This window comes from Oncorhynchus nerka, linkage group LG12, assembly GCF_034236695.1.
Source record: "Oncorhynchus nerka isolate Pitt River linkage group LG12, Oner_Uvic_2.0, whole genome shotgun sequence".
In the NCBI taxonomy this organism is placed as follows: domain Eukaryota; kingdom Metazoa; phylum Chordata; class Actinopteri; order Salmoniformes; family Salmonidae; genus Oncorhynchus; species Oncorhynchus nerka.
The window spans coordinates 20,838,259-20,863,457 of record NC_088407.1 but is presented as its reverse complement, the minus strand read 5'-3'; the positions used below and the strand labels follow the sequence as shown (position 1 = coordinate 20,863,457).

The 25,199-nt window shown below is 40.6% G+C and overlaps 1 protein-coding gene across 1 annotated transcript in view; it reads right to left on the bottom strand.

Moving 5' to 3' along the window:
• The window catches only part of LOC115137936 (SLAM family member 8-like), a 64,127-nt gene that overhangs the window by 24,221 nt on the left and 14,707 nt on the right, over positions 1 to 25,199 (bottom strand). The gene's annotated exons all lie outside the window — the stretch shown is intronic.

Sequence of the window (25,199 nt, the reverse complement as noted above, 5' to 3'; positions counted from 1 at the left end):
AGCAAAAAAATATAAATGTTATATTAAAAAATATATATAAGTATTTAGACCCTTTACTCAGTACTTTGTTGAAACACCTTTGGCAGCGATTACAGACTTGAGTTTTCTTGGGTATTAACGCTACAAGCTTGGCACACCTATATTTGGGGAGTTTCTCCCATTCTTCTCTGCAGATCCTCTCAAGCTCTGTCAGGTTAGATGGGGAGTCTTGCTTGACAGCTATTTCCAGGACTCTCCAGAGATGTTCAAGTCCGGGCTCTGGCTGGGCCACTTAAGGACATTCAAAGACTTGTCTCAAAGCCACTCCTGTGTCGTCTTGGCTGTGTGCTTACGGTCATTGTCCTGTTGGAAGGGGAACCTTCGCTCCAGTCTGAGGTCCTGAGCACTCTGGAGCAAGTGTTCATCAAGGATCTCTCTGTACTTTGCTCCATTCATCTTTCCCTCAGTCCTGACTACTCTCCCAGTCCCTGCCACTGAAAAACATCCACACAGCATGATGCTGCCACCACCATGCTTCACCATATGGATATTACCAGTTTTCTTCCAGATGTGACGCTTGGCATTCAGGCCAAAGAGTTCAATCTTGGTTTCATCAGACCAGAGAATGTTGTGCATCTCTACCATAAAGGCCTGATTGGTGGAGTGCTGCAGAGATGGTTGTCCTTCTAGAAGGTTCTCCCATCTACACAAAGAAACGTTTGAGCTCTGTCAGAGTGACCATCGGGTTCTTGGTCCCCTCGCCTTTCCCCCCGATTGCTCAGTTTGCCGGGCGGCTAGCTCTAGGAAGAGTCTTGGTGGTTCCAAACTTCTCCCTCTTAAGAATGATGGAGGCCAAGGTGTTCTGGTGGACCTTCAATGCTGCAAAAATTGTTTTATACCCTTCCCCACATCTGTGCCTCGACACAATCCTGTCTCGGAACTCTACGGACAATTCCTTCGACCTCATGGCATGGTTTTTAATCTGACATGCACTTTCAACTATGGGACCTTATATAGACAGGTGTGTACCTTTCGAAATCATGTCCAATCAATTGAATTTACCACAGGTGGACTCCAATCAAGTTGTAGAAACATCAAAGATTATCAATGGAAACAGAATGCTCCTGAGTTCAATTTCGAGTCTCAGCAAACGGTTTGAATACTTATGTTAATAAGGAATTTCTGTTTTCTATTTGTAATACATTTGCAAAAATGTCTAAAAACCTGCTTTGTCATTATGGGTTATTGTGTGTAGATTGATGAGAAAAAAATGTGCTTAATCAATTTCATAATAAGGCTGTAACGTAACAAAATGTGGAAGAAGGGAAAGGGTCTGAATTGTTTCTGAAAACACTATTATTACTCACTGGGGTATTTCGTTGTGGTGAAAAGTTTGTAGAGTGTTTTAGTTAAATAACGAGCTTCTAAGGAGGCACATTGCAACAAAAAAATAAACAATTAATAACAATGCCAGCTTTTAACTAGATTAACAGTATTTTTTGCACAGATCTGGGCTGTTTTGCACCACAATCTTATTTGCTATAACATTGATCTGATGATTGCAAAGCACATGAGAAAGAGGGATTAATAAACAATCTCCTAACTGGCCTCACCATAGACATTAGACTGCTTATACTAGCTCTACCTTTCAATCTCAAAATGGTTGAAAGACTGTCTAAATTGTAAAGATTGGCAAAGACAAGGATGATCAATGGAAACAGGATGCACCGGAGCTGAATTTCAAGTCTCATAGCAAAGGATCTGAATACTTAGAGACAATGTCTAAACAGTTGTGTCTAAACCGATTACTACAGGGGTTCCCAAACTTTTACTGAACACAACCCCAAGAATAAGAAGACGTTAAAATCTGTGGTCAGGGTGAGGGGCGTAGTTTCCTTTTAGGTGTTGCATTTAGCAGCACTATTAAAAATAAAAATAAATCACCTTTATTTAACCAGGTAGGCAAGTTGAGAACAAGTTCTCATTTACAATTGTGACCTGGCCAAGATAAAGCAAAGCAGTTCGACACAGAGTTACACATGGAGTAAAAAACATACAGTCAATAATACAGTATAAACAAGTCAATATACGATGTGAGCAAATGAGGTGAGATAAGGGAGGTAAAGGCAAAAAAAGGCCATGGTGGCAAAGTAAATTCAATATAGCAAGTAAAACACTGGAATGATAGATTTGCAGTGGAAGAATGTGCAAAGTAGAAATAAAAACAAATGGGGTGCAAAGGAGCAAAATAAATTAATAAATAAAAATAAATAAATACAGTAGGGAAAAAGGTAGTTGTTTGGGCTAAATTATAGGTGGGCTATGTACAGGTGCAGTAATCTGTGAGCTGCTCTGACAGTTGGTGCTTAAAGCTAGTGAGGGAGATAAGTGTTTCCAGTTTCAGATTTTTTTTTAGTTTGTTCTAGTCATTGGCAGCAGAGAACTGGAAGGAGAGGCGGCCAAAGAAAGTATTGGTTTTCGGGGTGACCAGAGAGATATACCTGCTGGAGCGCGTGCTACAGGTGGGTGATGCTATGGTGACCAGCGAGGTGAGATAAGGGGGGACTTTACCTAGCAGGGTCTTGTAGATGTGTTGGATTTATTATGGATAAATGAATAAACAATATCCCTATTTTAAATAGAATTGTAACTAAGTAAACTTATACTCTGTTTTATTATATCTGATTAACAATATGAGTTCATAAGAAGGGATTATGTGACACGGACAAAGAGTAATAAAAGTTGATGAACACCATCCCAACTAGGAATAAAACAAATGGGTTGTGGACTGTGAAAACAGATAAGGTCGTTAGCCTATGGTTGACCCTACAGAAACTTAGCTCTGGGGTGTTTAGATAAGGCAGTGAGTGCATTCCTAGTTTTTCTGTTAATTAAAACTGTCAGTTCAGTGGTGATCGATAATGTTGAGGGGTCAAAAGTTATCTGGGAGTGTGTTAGTAAGTTAGAATGAACTTTTCACCTCACTTTGTCTCGGTCGAGAGGAGGGGATTCTGTTAAAGCAATGAAATTACGTCATAATCTGTATATAAACTGTTGCACGTGATTAAGTGGGAGCGCGCTCCGAGAATAAATTATATTACCTATTATTGAAAGACTGATCTGCATCTATTTTATGCAAATCTTTGAAATTCTCATAAAATAGATTAAGGGCTTTCAATTGATGAAAGCACATTGGAATAATTCAATTACAGTAACAAGATGACATGGAGCCAGTGGGTTTGGCGACGAGTATGAAGCGAGGGCCAGCCAACGAGAGCGTACAGGTCGCAGTGAAGGGTGGTATATGGGGTTTTGGTGACAAAACGGATTGCACTGTGATAGACTGCATCCAATTTGTTGAGTAGAGTATTGGAGGCTATTTTGTAAATGATATCGCCGAAGTCGAGGATTGGTAGGATGGCCAGTTTTACAAGGGTATGTTTGGCAGCATGAGTGAAGGATGCTTTGTTGCGAAATAGGAAGCCAATTCTAGATTTAACTTTGGATTGGAGATGTTGGATGTGGGTCTGGAAGGAGAGTTTACAGTCTAACCAGACACCTAGGTATTTGTAGTTGTCCATGTATTCTAAGTCAGAGCCGTCCAGAGTAGTGATGTTGGACAGGCAGGCAGGTGCAGGCAGCGATCGGTTGAAGAGCATGCATTTAGTTTTACTTGTATTTAAGAGCAATTGGAGGCCACGGAAGGAGAGTTGTATGGCATTGAAGCTTGCCTGGAGGGTTGTTAACAAAGTGTCCAAAGAAGGGCCAGAAGTATACAGAATGGTGTCGTCTGTGTAGAGGTGGATCAGAGACTCACCAGCAGCAAGAGCGACATCAGTCGGTCCAAGAATTGAACCCTGAACCCTGTCGGTCCAAGAATTGAACCCCCATAGAGACTGCCAGAGGTCCGGACAGCAGACCCTCTGATTTGACACACTGAACTCTATCAGAGAAGTAGTTGGTGAACCAGGCGAGGCAATCTTTTGAGAAACCAAGGCTGTCGAGTCTGCCGATGAGGATGTGGTGATTGACAGAGTCGAAAGCCTTGGCCAGATCAATGAATACGACTGCACAGTAATGTTTCTTATCGATGGCGGTTAAGATATCGTTTAGGACCTTGAGCGTGGCTGAGGTGCACCCATGACCAGCTCTGAAACAAGATTGCATAGCAGAGAAGGTATGGTGAGATTCAAAATGGTCGGTAATCTGTTAGTTGACTTGGCTTTCGAAGACCTTAGAAAGGCAGGGTAGGATAGATATAGGTCTGTAGCAGTTTGGGTCAAGAGTGTCCCCCCCTTTGAGGAGGGGGATGACCTATGACTATGTGTGAGAGTGACACAGACACAGCTAGGTTTCCATCTAATTTGTGAACAGATTCATGTGAATAATAAAATCTGCATAAAATCTGCATAAAAATATGTGCATTTCCCCACCAGAGGTGTTTCCACCAGACTGATTTTGTTGCGGATAAAAGGCTGTGCATGATGGAGTCTCTTATGGAAAAAACACGATTTCACATGTGACATTTCCACGTTTTGTACATGTAAAATCATGTGAAACCATGTCTTTTGGAAGAATTCACGTGATATTTCACGTGAAGTTCACATGGATTTTCACACGATCGCATAGCCATTCACATGTGGATTCAAACTTTCACATGAGGCTTCACAGGTTATGCCCTGCAACAAAATGAGTCATTATGATTCACACACAGTGCTTTTAACACACACAACATGACCAAAAGTATGTGACACCTGCTCGTCAAACAACTCATTCCAATATCATGGGTATTAATATGGAGTTGGTCCCCCCTTTGCTGCTATAACAGCATCTACTCTTCTGGAAAGGCTTTCCACTAGATGTTGGAACATTGCTGCGGGGACTTGCTTCCATTCAGTATCACGTTTTAAGGTATGACCCAGGTGCAGACAGTGTTGAAGAAACAAAAGTTTTTTCCTTGAACAGAGGCAGGCAAACGACCGGTCGAGGCAGGCAGGGGTCAATAATCCAGAGAGGGTGTAAGGTACAGGACAGCAGGCTCAGGGTCAGGTCAGGCAGAGGTCGGTAATCAAGAGTAGTGAGGCTAAGGTACAGGACGAAAGGCAGGCTCAGGGTCAGGGCAGGCAGAACGGTCAGAACCGGGAAACTAGAAATCAGGAGCAACAGGCGGGAGCAGGGAAACAAAATGCTGGTAGGTTCTACGAACAAAACGAACTGGCAACAGACAAACAGATAACACTGGTATAATTACCCAGGGGATAATAGGGAAGATGGGCGACACCTGGTGGGGGGTGGAGACAGGCACAAGGACAGGTGAAACAGATCAGGGCGAGACATTCAGCCACAAGAGTATTAGTGAGGTCGGGCACTGATGTTGGGTGATTAGGCATCGGCATTGCAATTCATCCCTAAGGTGTTTGATGTGGTTGAGGTAAGGCTTATGTAGGTAAGGGCTTTGTGCAGGCCAGTCAAGTTCTTCCACACCAATCTCGTCATGCTGAAACAGGAAATTACCTTCCGAGTGGCACAGCAGCACTACATCTCAGTGCTAGAGGTGTCACTAAAGACTCTGGTTGGATTCCAGGCTGTATCACAACCGGCCGGAATTGGGAGTCCCATAGGGCGGCGCACAATTGGCCCAGCGTCATCCGGGTTAGGGTTTGGTCAGGGTAGGCCATCATTGCAAATAATCATTTGTTCTTAGCTGACTTACCTAGATAAATATAAAAGAAAATTATAAAATTATAAATTATAATAATGCTAAAGAATTGGAAGCACAGAATCATCTAGAATGTCATTGTATGCTGTAGCGTTAAGAGTTCCCTTCACTGGTATTAAGGGGCCAAGCCCGACCCATGAAAAACAGCGCTCAGACCGTTATTCCTCCTCTACCAAACTGTACAGTTGGCACTAGGCATTGGAGTAGGTAGCGTTCTCCTGGCATCCACCAAAACCCAATTCGACCCGTCAGACTGCAAGATGGCGAGTTTCCACTGCTCAAGAGTCCATTGGCGGCGAGCTTTACACCACTCCAGCCGACATTTGGCATTGGCCATTGCATGAAGCTACAGATGAACAGTTTTTGTGCTGACGTTGCTTCCAGAGGCAGTTTGGAACTCAGTAGTGAGTGTTGCAACCAAAATGTTTATGCTCTATGCGCTTCAGCACGCAGCAGTCCATTCTGTGAGCTCATGTGGCCTACCACTACGCGGCTGAGCCGTTGTTGCTCCATGACGTTTCCACTTCACAATAACACTTAACGCTCGAGCGGGCAGAAATTTTATGAACCTTCTTGTTGGAATGGTGGCATCTTATGACGGTGCCAATTTGAAAGTCACAGTAATGCCATTATACTGCCAATGTTTGTCTATGGAGAATGCATGACTGTGTGCTCGATTTTATACACCTGTCAGCAACAGGTGTAGCTGAAAAAGTCGAATCCACTCATTTGAAGGGGTGTCCACATACTTTTTATATATAGTGTTTTTGACATACATTACTATATTGTGTATGTTTATACAGTAATTATTATTCAATATGTTCTTACCTGGGATTTTAACTCACAACCTCTTGGTTCACATCATTCCTATCATCTTGCTACTCCACCATGTCGGTGTCAATAACTAATTGCAACTGTTTTCCTCCACTTTGGACTTCAAAGTACATCTCAGCTTTGTTAAAAATACACTCAAGAAAAACGATTACATTTATCATAGTGTCGAGTAACATGAAAACAGAATAATATGCCCCACCAACATAAGACAATTATACAGAAGACCCTCAAATGACTGAATCGATTAAATTAAATCAATGATAACCGAATAGTCAGATTAACTGATACCTAAAATAGCAGTCTAGATGGACCGTTCAGTCTAGATGAATATCAATAAAATAATAAATTTATTTTTGGGGGAGAAATACTGCAAGTAAAGTGTTGAAAAAAAATGTAATGTGAAATTTCACGTGAAGTGCTCCAAAAACACGTTTTCACATGTGGTTCGACATATGATAACATGAAACTACACTGTTATCCATGCTGTTAGTTTAGTCATTTTTTTCTCATACTACTGTATATTTCAACAGTAATAGAATACTATATATCTACTGTCAATCGCAAAGTGCTTGGGTAGGCTACTTTTTTGGCCTGTCCTGCAAATTAACCTGGCATAACTCACTTGCAATTGCATTTCAACTTATCGGATACAAGGTGTCAAAAGCATTCCACAGGGATGCTGCCCATGTTGACACCATTGCTTCCCATATTTATGTCAGTTTGCCTGGATATCTTTTGGGTGCTGGACCATTCTTGATACATACTGGAAACTGTTGAGGGTGAAAAACCCAGCAGCATTGCAGTTCTTGACACAAACCGGTGTGCCTGGCACCTACTACCATACCCCCTTCGAAGGCACTTAAATATTTTGTCTTGCCCATTCACCCTATGAATGGCACACATACACAATCCATGTCTCGATTATCTAGTTAAAAAAATACTCATTTAACCTGCCTCCTCCCCTTCATCTGCACTGATTGAAGTCGTTTTAACAAGTGACATCAATAAGGGATCATAGCTTTCACCTGGATTCACCTGGTCAGTCTGTCATGGAAAGAGAAGGCATCTTTAATGTTTTGTGTACTCAGTGTACATTTCTGCACATTGCTAAAACTTGCCTGAAATCAAGTCAATAATTGTGAGATTATCTGACAACACCAATGAGAAAGTAGCACTGCTCAGGGACACATGACATTAATGCCCAGATTTAATCAGATCAAGCGTAAAAATGGGACAGTCGACACCCGCATAGCTGGTGTTTTGGCAGTGTCAGAGGTGTATCTGAGTTACGGTACGGTGTTGTTCCATGGTGTACAAAAAGGACAAAGGTACACATAAGGCACCCTCAGAGGAACTCACATGGTACTGGTCGATACCTTTTAGGGTAAATGTTCAGATAATCTAGTATAATGTTTTCTACCCAATATATTCCATTTAATGCTGTTTCTGGAACTATTTGGGAAATCGTAAACACCAGTTGGATGCATTCACATGCTTTGAACTCTAAAAACCAACAAGCTGCGTAAATCATAAACTAAAAGTACAGCTGTCATGCTTGTAAACAAATTTGTTTTCAAAAACCAAATAAAATAGAGTGCTTTCATTAATAATGTTTTGTTTTTGATTTAACCCTAGAATCGCCACAGGCAAACTACCACTGACGTTTGATTTTGTAACAAATAATGTTGGTAACCAGCCAGGTGCTAATGTGTCTCCCTCTCTCCTCACTGAATGAATGGATGAACGGGCGATAATTGTGCACCTTACTTCAGTTGAATTTAAATTAGGCCTACCTGAATGATAAGGAGGGTAAAGAGGTTGATTTAATTTAGAAAGACAATAGTGTAATGATAAGTTTGTGTTATGCCTATTTATCAGCAGCAAATCATTTGACTGCGTGCCTTGTGGGTTGATACCATTCTCTTTTTACATTTTGTAAACAGAAGCTGTTATGGGACTGTTTTATTTACTATAACTCTATTACCATTCTAATGTATTGCAAGGGAAACTAAAACATGCTACATGTTGCAGTAGGCCTTTAGAATAGTATAAAACATATCCTTGACTAAGTTGATGAAAGGGAAAGAAATGATACCAGTCAGCCTGCACAGCCGGCCCATCGAAACCTAAACTATACTGAAACTAATTTCACACATAAGAGTAAGCCTATAGACATGACTAAATTGACAATAATCTGATAAGTGACCAAATTAGGCGTATCAGTTGTCAAATAATACATGAAGGGATGGGTGTATCTTGTCATTGACAGATGCAGGAAAAGCAGCATCACTTCCTCCTTCAGTCACATGCAGGTGAAATATTTTGATTTCTATATAATATCAGAAAGAGCATATTCTGCAGTTTCTATGACTCTTACCTCCGTCAAATAACTCTCAAAACCTAAGAGGTGCAGTTATATTTACAAATGTCACTTTTTCCAAGAATATCCATGCTGTCTATGCATTCAATATATGACCACTCAGACGGCGGCATTGCTCTGGCTACTAAGCAAAAACTATTAACTTAATGGGAGATAGAAACCAGATACAAGCTGATAATAGTCCATGTGACTTCAATGAACTGTAGTGTCTTGATATATGACATGCTATTTTATCAAATCAATTATCCAATTAATATTACCTGATTAACTTCTCTGGGATATGTGGGACGCTAACGTCCCACTTGGCCAAAAGCCAGAAAAAAATGCAACGCGACAAATTCAAATATATTACTATAAAAATCAATCTTTCATGAAATCACACATGAAAGACACCAAATTAAAGCTACACATGTTGTGAATCCAGCCAACATGTCTGATTTCAAAAAGGATTTACGGCGAAAGCACACCAAACGATTATGTGAGGTCAGTGCATAGCCACAGAAAAACACAGCCATTTTCCCAGCCAAAGGTAGGAGTCACAAAAAGCAGAAATAGAGATAGAATTCATCACTAACCTTTGATGATCTTCATCAGATGACACTCATAGGACATCATGTTACACAATACATGTATGTTTTGTTCGATAATGTGCATATTTATATCCAAAAATCTTAGTTTACATTTGCGCCATGTTCAGAAATGCGTCACATCTAATAACAGGAATACTCATCATACACTTTGAAGAAAGATACACGTTTTACATAGAATTAAAGATACACTTGTTCTTAATGCAGCCGCTGTGTCAGATTTAAAAAAAACTTGACCGAAAAAGCACACCATGCAATAATCTGAGACGGCGCTCAGATATAACAACATTTCTCCGCCATGTTGGAGTCAACAGAAATACAAAATTACATCATAAATATTCCCTTTGATAATCTTCATCAGAATGCACTCCCAGGAATCCTAGTTCCACAATAAATCTTTGTTTTGTTCGATAATGTCCATTACTTATGTCCAAGTAGCTACTTTTGCTAGCACGTTTAGTGCACATGTCCAAACGCTCGCGCAGCTGCAGACGAACTCGGACAACAACTTCAAAAAGTTATACAGGTCGAATAAACTGGTCAAACTAAGTAGAGAATCAATCTTCAGGATGTTGTTATCATAACTATCCAATAAAGTTCCAACCGGAGAATTCCTTTGTGTCTCTAGAAGTAATGGAAAGCAAGACGACATCATTTGGAATGCGCATGACCAGGAACTGGCAGACCAATGACTGAAACACCTCCCATCCGGCTCAACATCACAGTAGAGGCTTCATTCAATGTTCTACAGACTGTTGACATCTAGTGGAAGGTGTAGGAAGTGCAAACAATACCATATCTTACAGGGATTTGAATAGGAGATCAGAATTCTCAGGTTTTTGCCTGCCATATGAGTTCTGTTATACTCACAGACATCATTCAAACAGTTTTAGAAACTTCAGACTGTTTTGCATCCAATATTATTAATAATATGCATATATTAGCATCTGGGACAGAGTAGGAGGCAGTTCACTATGGGCATGCTATTCATCCAAAAGTGAAAATGCTGCCCCCTATCACAAAGAAGTTTTAACTAATCATGAAAATGTAATTAACTAGGAAATCGGGGCACCATGGAAGAATGTTTATAGAGCTCTTGTCTTCCAAATATACTCTTAAAGATTTGGTAATCTTTTATATCAATAGCAGTCAGTCATGAATTATTCTTTACCTTCTCTCAGTCTCACCTGAGCGTCGTAACATTCTTGGTAACATCTTCACGAACCCTGGCTAACAAGTTGAATCAGCAATACAACATTTGGTTTAATTATTGATTTACTAAATAATCACACAGAATTACATATACACAGGATGGATCATATATTGATTACAAATGATGTCATAAAAAGCGTCTCTAGCGGACAAAACTGATATGACGCCTGGTTACACAAAGACAGGGTTGGGTTTGAATGAAAGAGCGGGAAGACTGAGGAACAAAAGGATTGGGTCTCTATCAGACCTTATGAAGCTATGCTATCGTAAATACAGAATCTTATGCATTTTACATAACCGCCCATTCGGAGAAGAAAATGCCAGAAATATACTTACTCTGAGCTGCACTTTGATAGATTGGTCAAAGATGGAAGGCTGGGTTGTCCAACAGAGATAGACCTTGTCCTTTGAAGAATAATTCTGGTCGTAGGGCAGATACATTGAAGTCTGTCGTCGTATAGTAGAACGGAGACATTATTGCACCCTGTCGTTCAGGAGATTGTCTGTCCTTTCCTAGCCCAAGTACGTTCACAGCTGCTGCTGATAACTCAACATCTGGGATGTATCACTTTAGTGAATAAGAGTTCAAAGTTCATACCAAGTTGCCATACTCAGCTCGTGCTGTATTCTGGCTGGTGTAGTCGAAATGTATCCTTCCAGCATGGTGATCGCCACCTTTATGTTGAAATGAGCCCTTTTGAACGTATGGACACCAGTCCTCACATCGTCGGGAGCTAAAGTTAATTTCGTTAGGTTGTAGTTGATATTAGCTCTTTTAAACGTATTGATATCAGTCCTCACGTCATTGGGAATGCCGGTTGACTTTCGTGAACGTGCTTTTGTAGTGGGGCAGAGAAGGTGTGATTCATAGTTCTCAACCAATGCCTGTTCACTGAGTGGGCATAGTTCACTTATGAAAACAATTCTCTCATTTAGAAGCTAAAATTACATTTAATCTTTTCACAAATAGTTTCATATTTAAACATTTAAATTACACAACAATTCCATGTGAATCTGATAACTAGAATGTGTAGAATTTCCAAGATTCAATTCATGTTGTCCTATCATCAGTAGTAATGTCTCAGATGACAACTGATCTGACATCATACTCGTCAAGTACCAATGGACACTTTCAACTGGTTGGATTACAGAAAGATTGGTGAAAATAACAAACTTTTGATGTTACCATACTCTCTCTATGTTAACAAAGAGCTTTCCAAGAGTCCATTCTGTAGAGTGGAGAGAAAAAGGGGGAAAGGTATTTATGGGGGGTCATAAACCTCCCCAACAGGGCAACGTCATGACAGATCTGAATGATGATGGTGATTCAATTTGATCAATCTGAATGATGAGGGTGAAGAAGATGATTGAATTTAGAACAATAGTGTAATGATGAAGAATTGTGGGCAGTCAAATTGTTTTTTTATGAATGGCTGGAAATGGGATATAATTTCCACTCTGAGAGAAATCAGAAACTGAATACAACATACAATGTGTGTAGATCACAATGGCAAGCTGAACCAAACGAATGGATGCACTGCCAGCATTGCAAAATCATGCAGAATTTAGATAAGTTGGAGTCGGATGGAGGATCAGGTATTGCGCTTGAAATCAACGTTTCTGATGAACAGTGTTCATCTGATTCTGAAGTTGACTTCAAGCTTCCGCCTCTGATCCCTGAGCCTCGCCAGAGGAAGAACAGAGTCAACTGAGACAGTGAGACAGGTGTCTGGGAGGGATGGCACAGTTTGGGTAGAAAATAGTGAGCCGTTTGTAACATGCAGGTTTCTAAAAAGCTTCTACCACCAAGCCATAAGACTCCTGAACAGCTAATAAAATGGCTACCCAGAATATTTTCTGATCTCTTACCTTTTTATTGTTTAGGCATTTTCTTACAACTGCACCGTTGGTTAAGGGCTTGTAAGTAAGCATTTCACTGCAAGCCCTACACCTGTTGTATTCGGTACATGTGACAAATCTAATTTTGTTGGAGCACATCAGAGTGTGTAGTGTTGCTCATGCACACGGGAAAGGAAACAGTACATGGGTCATGTCTATGGATGAACTCAAAGCATTTATTGCACTCTTGTATGTCCACAGGGCTTACGGCAGAAAGAGCATTGATATGGAATCATTTTGGTCTGATCGGTATGGGGTGGACTTTTTCCAGAGAGACCATGCCACACAGCTGCTTCAGAGAGATTATGCCATACCTGCGGCAGGTGCACACGAATCAAGGCCCATGAAAACTTTGTGCAGTGCAACCGATTTGTTTGTGAGGCTTGTTCGCACAAAGCCTCGAAGCTCTGTGCTGACTGTGGACCCGAAGGATAAAGAGAAGACGAGATTGATTAATGCGTGAAGGCACAGGCACGCATATAAGGGCACAATACAGTGTCCAATACAATTAACAAATTACTTTTTTTATATCTTGCCATGAATATATTTCCATGAATATTTCTTTATGCAATTCATCCTTTACAATTGTTTATGCAATGGTGCTTTAGTTTAGTAATACTGCTAATCATTTCCCCTGTGACCTGGCAGGTTATATTATTATAATCTTTTTCATTTCTATTTTGTGTAAACAAAATGTAACTGGACTTTAATCATTACTATAACTCTATTTTACTAATCAAATATACAAATAAAGTGATACAATGGATAACACTGATATTAATAGATGGTCCAAGCAATAAGTATGAACCTGGTGGCACTGCAGAAACATGAATGCTCTCCCAACCAAGAGGTTGCAAGTTCAAATCCCCAAAGAATTCATGTTTACTCTCCAATGTCAAATGTCCTTGAGCACTGCTAGTTTTACATTGGTGGTTATAATTGGACAAGTATTTACTTGATTCTGGGCAGCTTTAAGCAAAGTGCAGAAATGCATTCTTTACAATAAGTAAGTCCTAATTGTTGCTGGACCAAATCCCAAGTGAGGTTGAGTCCCAAGTAATCAGCTTACAGTATCATACTGTACTTTCACATGACCACATTAATTTAGCTGTAAGAATACAGCATCACATTCATGGTATCACATGTTGAGATTTAGCATCCCCATGTTGTCACATGTATTCAACATGAGATCATGTTCTCACATGTGCTAACATGTAGTTTTATGTTATCACACGAGATAGCACGTGTTCACGTGAAATTCAGATGTTGTTTTCATAAGGGGTTGTGCACATAAAAACCACTATTGCTCTTGCCCAATCTGGTTTTGTCACATGGTCTCTAAACCAGGGTTTCACAAAATCGGTCCTGGGGCTCCCCCTGGGTGCACATTTTGGTTTCCCCCTAGCATTACACAGCAGATTCGAATAATCAAATCTTGTGGATGAGTTTGTTATTTGAAACAGCTTTGTAGTGCTGGGAAAAAAACAAAGCCTGCACCTGGTTCCCAGAACCGACTTATTCCAGACAACAGTTCACAGATAAGTGAAACTACAATATGATGAGATGGTTAAGAGCAAGAACATATTTATATGTTACCTAATAGAAAGAGGAGGAAGGGAAGCGCTACTAAGGTACACAATAGTAAATGTTGGTAGATAGAAGGTGCTCTTTGGTAAAAGGGGTGAATTGGTCATCAAAAGAAAGGAGGACCAAGGCACACTTCATATAATTAATTGAAATGCCTTTATTACTCCTTTAGCTAGGCAGTACCGGTTCTGGATCAGAGGTATGGGCAACCCCGGCAGCTGACCATGAGGGAACTAATAGCCATCATGGACCTGCCATCCATCAGGCCAGGAGATGGTAATGCCCTTGATGGCTTCGCGCTATGCGTCCAGTCCCTTATTGGCCTCATGCACATGCAACAGTATAGCTTCCGTCCCTCTCCTCGCCCCAAACTGGGCTCGAGCCAGGAACCCTCTGCACACATCAACCACAGTCACTCACGAGGCAACGTTATCCATCGCACCACAAAAGCCACGGCCCTTGCGGAGCAAGGGGAACAACTACTTCTAGGTCTCAGAGCAAATGACGTCACCAATTGAAACACCATTAGCGTGCACCACCGCTAACTAGCTAGCCATTTCACATCGGCCACACTCACTCCCCTTTTGACCTACTCCTTTTCCGCAGCACCAGTTATCCGGGTCAACAGCATCAATGTAACAGTATAGCTTCCGTCCCTCTCCTCGCCCCAACCTGGGCTCTGCACACATCATCCACATTCACTCACAAAGCATCGTTACCCCCAGCTCCACAAAAGCCACAGCCCTTGCAGAGCAAGGGGAACAACTACTTCTAGGTCTCAGAGCAAGTGACATCACCGATTGAAACGCTATTAGCGCGCATCACCGCTAACTAGCTAGCCATTTCACATCGGCCACACACACAATGGATGGAAGAGGTCAGGCTAAATTGCTCTGTGGGTCTCATACAGGAAAAGCTGCCGACAGAACACTATTCTCTTCAAAAGGTAAATCTACCAAAACCACACAAGCTCCATGACTTATGACCTTCGGGACTTCTCTGCCTGGCTCCAGACCGTAGCAAGATGTCTGCCAAGAAAGGAGCATTACCCAGCTGCTCAGGTTCCACAGGGGAAGTCCCGTAGGTCCAGCCAGGGTGCCACCACCATCCTCCATGGGACCCAAAAGACCACAGACAGTAACCCTCCTCCACCATATTTCCAAACAGTGACAAACTCCCCAACCTGTCCTTATTGAAGCTCCACTGACCACCACATCAGTAGATTTGATCAATTCCAACATATGTCAAAGGGCTAAAGGCTGAGCTGGGTACAGGAGTAACAGCGTTGCTGGCGCTGTGCACTGTGCACGTAATCGCCAGGCTTTTCAAATTGACCTAAAGAAACCTTGTTCAACCTGCAAAGGGAGACACCTACAGATCCTATGTGAGGTCAACCAGCATCCGGGTAACAACAGGTGCCTCAACTGTACGGACCCTTTACCTCTTTACCTCAACAGACCTGATACCAACAACAGAGTTCTCCTTAAACTAGTCAAGGTAACCCTACACAACAGAGAAAGATCCCTTGACACTTATGCAATCCTGATTATGTTTTTGAGAGAACCCCCCCCTCCTACAACGAGCTGCCTGACACCTCCAGCTACAGGGTGAAGTTGAAGACGTAACACTGTGGACCATCAGGCAAGAAGTTGAAACCTTCACCGCTCCACAGCATCATTCAAGCTAACCTCTGTCTCACATCCTTCCTAACCCTACCTACCAAACTTACAAGCCAACAGAATCCAGGATCAAACCCCCCCCCCCCCCTGTGTCTGTGTTTGCCTTTGCTGTGTGTGAAATAAATGGAATTGTACCATCTTCTCCATCTCGTCATTGCATTCTGACCGATGCCCTATGATGGCACAGTCCTGGTCACACTGCAAAAGGTTTTGCCGCATAGTCGACCAAGTTGATCACACTTTAGAGCCCTGGGTCCTTTGTAGAGTGCCATAGAAGTTGAACAAAAATATAATCGTGCCACCTTCAGACTACTCAAGATGTTTTTAGAGGAAACTAATGGCCATGCACAACAGGGCTATTGTAAATATTGATTACTTACATGCAAATATGTACACTGAGTGTACAAAACATTAAGAACACCTGCTCTTTCCATGACACAGACTGACCTGACCAGTTGAAAGCTATGATCCCTTATTGATGTCACTTGTTACATCCACTTCAATCAGTGTAGATGAAGGGGAGGAAACAGGTTAAAGAACCATTTTTAAGCCTTGATACATTTGAGACATGCATGTGTGCCATTCAGAGGGTAAACAGGCAAGACAAAATATATATGTGACTTTGAACAGGGTAGGGTAGTAGGTGTGAGGTGCATTGGTTTGTGTCAAGAAGTGCAACGCTTCTGGTTTTTTCACCCTCATTAAACTCCACTTCTAATGTACCAAAAATCTGTGGATTATGTTATTGTAAATAGATTGGAGAAGGACTGCAATTTAAGGACTGTGGTCAGTTTGTAATTCAAGTTTAGTGGCTGGTGGGGCTCTACTCGGGGAGAATGGGTCCACCGAAAGACCGAAGTGAGTTTATTGGAGGAACCTCACGTTCTTCAGGGAAGTGTCAGATGCCCTCCCAGCTACCGAGTCCCAATCCCTCAGATAGAGTCCATCTCCACTCTCACCAATTACCACCATTGGATCTTAGCTATAAACACACACACACACACACACACACACACACACACACACACACACACACACACACACACACACACACACACAGAGAACAGTTATTGACACACATATTTGATTTCCCCCTTTGAATTGTCATGTCAGTGTCCATGTAGCCCATTGGCATTAGCTACTTCTATCATTACTCCATCAGACAAGAACAGTTACTTGGGGAAAGTAGAGTATAGATTATATTGGGGGGGGGGGTGGAACGAATATTGTCTCAACTACAATAAGCTGGTCTCAGGCCGCACTGTATGTAGCCCACTGTGTGCTCATAGCTTTTTCCCACTTCATCATCTTCTCAGTGCAGGGGACTTTACTTTGCCCGTGGAGATCTCAATTATACGCAGTGTTTGTAGGACTTTGACTGGAAAGGTTTCTTGCAGCTTGGTTAGGGCTTCATCAGCACTTGTGAATTCCATCCTTTGCGTTCCCTTCCATACCCACATCACGGCTGGGAATGAGATTTAATCCCCTCTTCGTCCAGTGACTGATTGGAAGGTATTCCTTGTGTCTTTTTCTCAGTTTAGCAGACAGATACTGGATGACTCGAATGGTCTGGCCTTGGATTTTGATCTCCTTTCCCCCTTGTGCCTTCAGAATTTTGGTTTTGGTTTGGTAGTTCCACAGTTTGAAGATTACCATGCTGGGAATTTAGTGTGTTTCACCTCAATCCTTTGGAATCGTTCAAGATCTTCTGGTGTTACACCCATTTCAAGTTTCTCTGATATATGTTCGATCAAGTAGCTGGTCTTCTGGTAAAGACAATATTCTCATGCTTTTTAATCTCATTCTGTTTTCTTGCTGGACCAATTCATCTTCTAAAGTTTGCAACTTTGTTTCCAAAAGGCACATTTTGTTGTCGTGTTCATTCCTGCACATGTCTTGTTTGTGCATGTCTGACGCGATAGCCTCTACTTTCATTTCGAGCGCATGTACTTTTTAACAACAGACTGTAGCAATTTGTTTGTTTTGTTGTGCATGTCTGACGCGATAGCCTCTACTTTCATTTCGAGCGCATTGAACTGTATATTACTCTAATTTATGTCTCCAAGTTGCTCTTTGTCTTTTCCTTTTAGGGAAAAATATTACTTGTCGGATTCGTGTAGTTGCACTGTTTTACAAACTGATTGGTTCGCTGTTGTACAAAATTGATCACTCACACTCTCCCAGTTGCTTGGGGATATGTTGATTTATCAAGATTAGAGGTTTGATTTAAACTTTGTTGTCTGGTCTCTACATATAACCACAGTTTTGTTGGTACAAACAGAGCAATCAATCCCCATGTGTTCTATCGGTATGTGCATGCTGCTCCAGGCTATGCTGCCAGTAAATGTATTTTGTAATGCCGGTCAGAGCTGTGTAGGTCAGAGGGTTTGGTTCATCAGTGCCACATTCAGTAGTCAAACGTTGGAATGTTGCAGACAGAAATGCCACAATGTACTTATTTTCTACATGAAAGAGAAGCCTGTTTGTTCTACAAATTATATTTCTAACTTAACATTCCTAAACGTTGCGTTCTGCTGATCGCACCCAATGTCTGTGATGGTTTACAAGGTGTTGGCTAGGTCAGGGCCCATCTATAATACTGGAACCTCATCATCCTAACAGGTAATATACTATGAAGGGTCTGTTTTTATAAATGTGAAGATTTACAACAGCTCTGTTTTGGTCAACCTCTATCAAACAAAGTCCCTACAAAACTGCACTGAAGGAATTGGAAACATGAAGGTGTATTTCAAAACTAAACAAAACCCCCTACATCTCTGTTAAAGTCCCCACTTCCATGAAGGAAACATGCAGGGATTTTGTATTGTTATTGGGAAGAAAATATTTTTTTTAATTTTTGACTATGAGTCAACATCAGCCAGGAAATTATTCAGTTCCATTTTATCATATAAGCTGTAGGCCTGAAAATGTTGATTTTTCTTGCCATGGAAATACAGTGATTCAGATCCAGAACATCTTCACAGCTGAGAACTTCAAACAGCTCTTCTCAGAACAGAACAGAATCAGTCAACTGTAAGAGTTTCAATTTCTGGTCGCAGTTCCTCTCACACCTTAAAAGAGAGCTACACCTCCTCACCCTAACCGTAGATTTAACGACCCATCTAAACTACTCGTTAACCATTTACAGCTGTTGCCAATGTTTAGACATTGTCTCTAATTAAAGCATTTACAAATTGTGTTAGACATGTCCAATATCTCATTCACATCACAAAGTCAGGCATTTAAAGCTGAGCTATCTAGTTTGAGAAATAGATTATGGCCAGTCAAAGATAGTCTTTCATTCCGTAAATGATTTTGTTGTTAATGTTGATTTAAAGAAAGAGGTAATTTAAGCAACTCAACTTCAATAGTGAGGTCTGTCTTGAGATTGTTTAGTAATACATCTCATGTGTTCAACAATCACCAAACAAGTGCTATGGTCGGATTACCTCAGAGGAACAGGTGCAAAAATATATTTTTAGCCACATTCATACCTGGTTCTAGCATGTGTCCTTTGTCCTGATCTTGTCCTCATTCTGAATGCACCCACATTTTTAGTGAGTTGTAGATGATTAAATAACGCATTTTGAACGGATTTTCATCAGATTTTATAAATATAATCTGGCAAGATAAGAAAAATATCAAAACAAGACACGTAAGTGGCAGGTATAAATGGAGCTACTGATGAACTAGAGATACCCATACTGGAACTAGCTTTAAGATGTGGGATAGCAATACGTTTCAGACAGCTAAAAGAAAGTACAGCATAGATCTGTGAATACTGTAATCTCATTATTATCTGGCATTATGATTTAATTTGACACTTCAGCAAAGTGTGTCATCAGGAGGTAAACTTTGCACAACACAGAAGTCCCCCATTGAGTCATAAACAGCTTTAAGTTGACGGAAGAAGTAGTGAGGTGAGTAAATGTTACCGTTGTTTAATTCAGTATATTAGTCACTCGAAGTTGACAGATCAGGGTAAAATACCAGATTTAACATCTCACATTTCTAAAATGAACATTGTGTGGTTTCTACCTCCTTCTCTTTCTCTTCAGGCTGAGGTTCACAATGCAGTTTCCTTTAAGATAGTTGTAAAGGTTTCAAGTCGTCTGACATTTTGCTGTGTGTGAAATCCCCAAGAGTGAAATCCCCAAAAGTCCCCCACAAGAATAGTAAAACAAGGACAATTCTCCCTTCTGGGGACATTTCCCACGTCCCCATGAGAACAAAGGCTACTTAGTCACTATCACTAGCTGGCTACCAGCTGGTACTCAACCCTGCACCTTAGATACTACTGCCCCTACAGTATGTACTGTACAGTACGTAGTCGCTGAACACTGGTCACTTTAATAATGTTGACATACTGTTTTACCCATTTTATATGTATATACTGCATTCTAGTCAAGGCCTATTCTATTTAACTATTGCTGTACATATACTATTCTATCCTACATATTCTACAGATATTTGGATAGACTATGTAGTATACTATCCATAATGTACATCCCATCATATGCATACATATTTATGTATGTACATATTTATTGGTATTTTTAAATCACTGATGAATGATCTTGAGACTGAATTCCCTGACCTGTCAATGTTTTTAATTTGATGTTTTTGATTTTGTTATACTCTTGTGAATTCTATGGCTTTTACCAGATTACTTGTAGTTTTTCATGTTGTTTGCCTATAATTTTTGTAATGACTTTGTGCTGCCTATCTTGGCAAGGACGCTCTTGAAAAATAGATTTTAAATCTCAATGAGCCCTTCCTGGTTAAATCTATTTTAAAAATAATAAAACTTCCTAATTCCATTAATTTTACTTTTTAGATTTGCATGTATTGTTTTGTGTTGTTAGAAAATACTACACTGTTGGAGCTAGGAACAAAAGCATTTAGCTACACCCACAATAAAATCTGATAAATATGTGCATGCAACCAATAAAATGTGATTTGATTTTTATTTAATTTTAAATTTAGGGATTAGATTTAGGGTTAGAATTAGGGTTAGAATTAGGGTTAGAATTAGGGTTAGGTTTAGGGTTAGGTTTAGGGTTAGAATTAGGGTTAGAATTAGGGTTAGAATTAGGGTTAGAATTAGGGTTAGGTTTAGGGTTAGAATTAGGGTTAGAATTAGGGTTAGAATTAGGGTTAGAATTAGGGGTTAATGTAGGGCTAAGGTTAGTGTTAAGGTTTGGTTTAGGGGGTTTGGGAAAATTAGAGTTTGAAAAAAAATCAAGTTTAGGTCCCTACAAGGACAGAAAAGCAAGTGTGTGAGTGTGTGTGCACTTATCACAAGTATGTGGTATGTTTTCACAACGATTAGTAAAAGAACTCCTAACAGGTCATCAAAAAGGCAGTTGGTTCAAAACTCTAAAGGCATTTTCACTAAGTGCAACACACAACATCATCCAGTCACTTTTTCACCAAAATGAATTTGTATTTCATCTAGAAATTCAGTTGAAGTCGGGGATTTGAACCAGCAACCTTTTGGTTGCCCCTAACAACTAGTCTTTATGGCATAAACGGCAGCTAAAAGCTGAATTGCTTATACAGTTGAAGTCAGAAGTTTACATACACTTAGTTTGGAGTCATTAAAACTCATTTTTCAACCAGTCCACAAATTTCTTGTTAACAAACTATAGTTTTGGCAAGTCGTTTAGGACATCTACTTTGTGCATGACACGAGTCATTTTTCCAACAATTGTTTACAGACAGATTATTTCACTTATAATTCACTGTATCACAATTCCAGTGGGTCAGAAGTTTACATACACTAAGTTGACTGTGCTTTAAAACAGCTTGGAAAATTCCAGAAAATGATGTCATGGCTTTAGAAGCTTCTGATAGGCTAATTGACATAATTGGAGTTAATTGGATATGTACCTGTGGATGTATTTCAAAGCCTACCTTCAAATTCAGTGCCTCTTTGCTTGACATCGTGGGAAAATCAAAAGAAATGACCTCAGAAGAAAAATTGTAGACCTCCACAAGTCTGGTTCATGCTTGGGAGCAATTTCCAAACGCCTGAAGGTACCACGTTCATCTGTACCAACAATAGTACGCAAGTATAAACACCATAGGACCATGCAGCCATCATTTTGCTCAGGAAGGAGACACGTTCTGTGTCCTAGAGATGAACGTACTTCGGTGTGAAAAGTGTAAATAAATCACAGAACAAAGGACCTTGTGAATATAATGGATGAAACATGTACAAAAGTATCTATATCCACAGTAAAGCGAGTCCTATACCGACATAACCTGAAAGGCCGCTCAGCAAGGAAGAAGCGACTGCTCCAAAACCGCCATAAAAAAGCCAGACTACGGTTTGAAACTGCACATGGGGACAAAGGTTGTACTTTTTGGAGAAATATTCTCTGGTCTGTTGAAACAAAAATATAACTGTTTGGCCATAATGACCATTGTTATGTTTGGAGAAACAAGGGGGAGGCTTGCAAGCCGAAGAACACCATCCCAACCGTGAAGCACGGGGGTGGCAGCATCATGTTGTGGGGGTGCTTTGCTGCAGGAGGGACTGGTGCTCTTCACAAAATAGATGGCATCATGAAAAGGAAAGTTATGTGGATGTATTGAAGCAACATCTCAAGACATCAATCAGGAAGTTAAAGCATGGGTCTTCCAAATGGACAATGACCCCAAACATACTTCCAAAATTGTGGCAAAATGGCTTAAGGACAACAAAGTAAAGGTATTGGAGTGGCCATCACAAAGCCTTGACCTCAATCCCATAGAAAGTGTAAGGGCAGAACTGAAAAAGCATGTGCGAGCAAGGAAGCATACAAACCTGACTCAGTTACACCAGCTCTGTCAGGAGTAATGGGCCAAAATTCACCCAACTTATTGTGGGAAGCTTGTGGAAGGCTACCCGAAACGATTGACCCAAGTTAAACAATTTCAAGGCAATGCTACCAAATACTAATTAAGTGCATGTAAACTTCTGACCCACTGGGAATGTGATGAAAGAAATAAAAGCTTAAATAAATCATTCTCTCTACAATTATTCTGACATTTCACATTCTTAAAAGAAAGTGGTGATCCTAACTGACCTAAAACAGGGCATTTTACTTGGATTAAATGTCAGGAATTGAGAAAAATCTAAATTTCAATGTATTTGGCTAAGGTGTATGTAACTGTTGTCGTCTTCCTCTTCTGAGGAGGAGTAGGAAATATCAGACCAACATGCAGCGTGGTAAGTGTTCGTCATATTTATTACACTGAACACAGGAAACAAACGAACAAGCGAATAAAGAAAAAACAAAACTGTCCCGAATGGTGAAAAACAACGATTGACAGCTGCCTCTGATTGGGAACCATACCAGGCCAAACACATAGAAATATAAACACAAGAACAAAACATAGAATGCCCACCCCAACCTAAAATATAAACATACAAAAGGAATTAAGGTCAGGACATGACAGTGTATGTAAACTTCCAACTTCAACTTTACATGTTAATATAAAGTAATTGCTTTTCACAAACTATCCTCACACCATAAAAGGTTTATTCTAAATAATATCTATACACAATGCCCCATAATGACAGACCCTGAGCTCAGGTGCATCCTGCTTCCATTGATCATCCTTGAGATGTTTCTTCAACTTGATTGGAGTCCACCTGTGGTAAATTCAATTGATTGGACATGATTTGGAAAGGCACACACACTTGTCTATATAAGGTCTCACAGCTGATAGTGCATGTCAGAGCAAAAACCAAGCACAAGTGAGAGAACAAAGCACATGTCAAACCAAGCACATGCCAGAGCAAAAACCAAAAGGGAATTATCTGTATATCTCCGAGGCAGGATTGTGTCGAGGCACAGATCTGGGAAAGGGTACCAAAACATTTCTGCAGCACTGAAGGTCTCCAAGAACACAGTGGCTTCCATCATTCTTAAAAGGAAGAAGTTTGGAACCAACAAGACTCCGCCCTGCCAAACTGAGCAATCGGTGGAGGTCACCCTATGGTCACTCTGACAGAGCTCTAGAGTTCCCTTGTGTAGATGGGAGAAAGAAGGACAACCATCTCTGCAGCAGCATCAAGCTGTGTGGATGTTTTTCAGTGGCAGGGACTGGGAGACTAGTCAGGATCGAGAGAAAGATGAATGGAAGAAGGTACAGAGTTCCTTGACAAAAACCTGCTCCAGAGCAAACTGGAGCTCAGACTGGGGCGAAGGTTCACCTTCCAGCAGGACAACGACGCTAAGCACATGTAACAGGGTTGGTTATGTTTCCACTTACCTCTAAAGAAAGGTGTATTTAATGTTCAAGCATTCTTATTGGTTGGTTCAATCTGATGACAATAAGGCGTGATGTGTTTGGCCCAGCTTGCAGATAAGGGGAGAATGCGAACGTCAGGTCTTCCCGGTATGAAAATGTGATGTAAGGGGTAGGTCACATTCTGAATACTGTTTTCTATTTTCTATTTTACAATGTGTACAAGGTTCAGTACATTACTGATTTATACATGTGTGGGTATATGGTACCTGTTAGGAATTGAGGGGCTTTCTGGGATGTGCTTTGGCATATGATTGCTGTAAATAAGTGTGTTAGCAGCATACACCGATGTAATGGTCACATAAGCCACTGCTAACACAGTTGTCTTCATGCTACAGAGCCATCGACAGCCATCAATACCGATGCTGAACTGGGACCACTGGCTGATGTAATTTATTTGGACAAAACACAACGCAAGGAGAACACGATTTACATCTGTTACACACAAAAGCAAGAAAACTAAGGAGTGGCTTCGAACAAGTCTCTGAATGTCCTTGAGAGGCCCAGCCTGGACTTGAACTCGATCAAACATCTCTGGAGAGACCTGAAAATAGCTGTGCAGTGACGCTACCCATCCAATCTGACCGAGCTTGAGAGGATCTGCAGAGAAAAATGGGAGAAACTCCCCAAATACAGGTGTGCCAAGCTTGTATCCTCATGCCCAAGAAGACTCTAGGCTGCAATCACATGGTCTGAATACTTATCTAATTGTGATGTTTCCATTTTTTTATAGAGATTTGGAAAAAATTCTAAAAACTGTTTTTGCTTTGTCATTATGGGGTATTGTGTAGATTGATGAGGGGGAAACGATTTAATCAACTTTAGAATAAGGCTGTAACCTAACAAAATGTGGAAAATGTCAAGGGGTCTGAATACTTTCCGAATGTGCAGACTACATCACCATGAATAAACTCTAAAATGTTTCACATTGAAATATGAATACATTCCTCCTACCAGTCACTTTTAAGCCCTGTTTACACGGCTATATTGTTTCACATTATTATATAAAAAATATATATCCT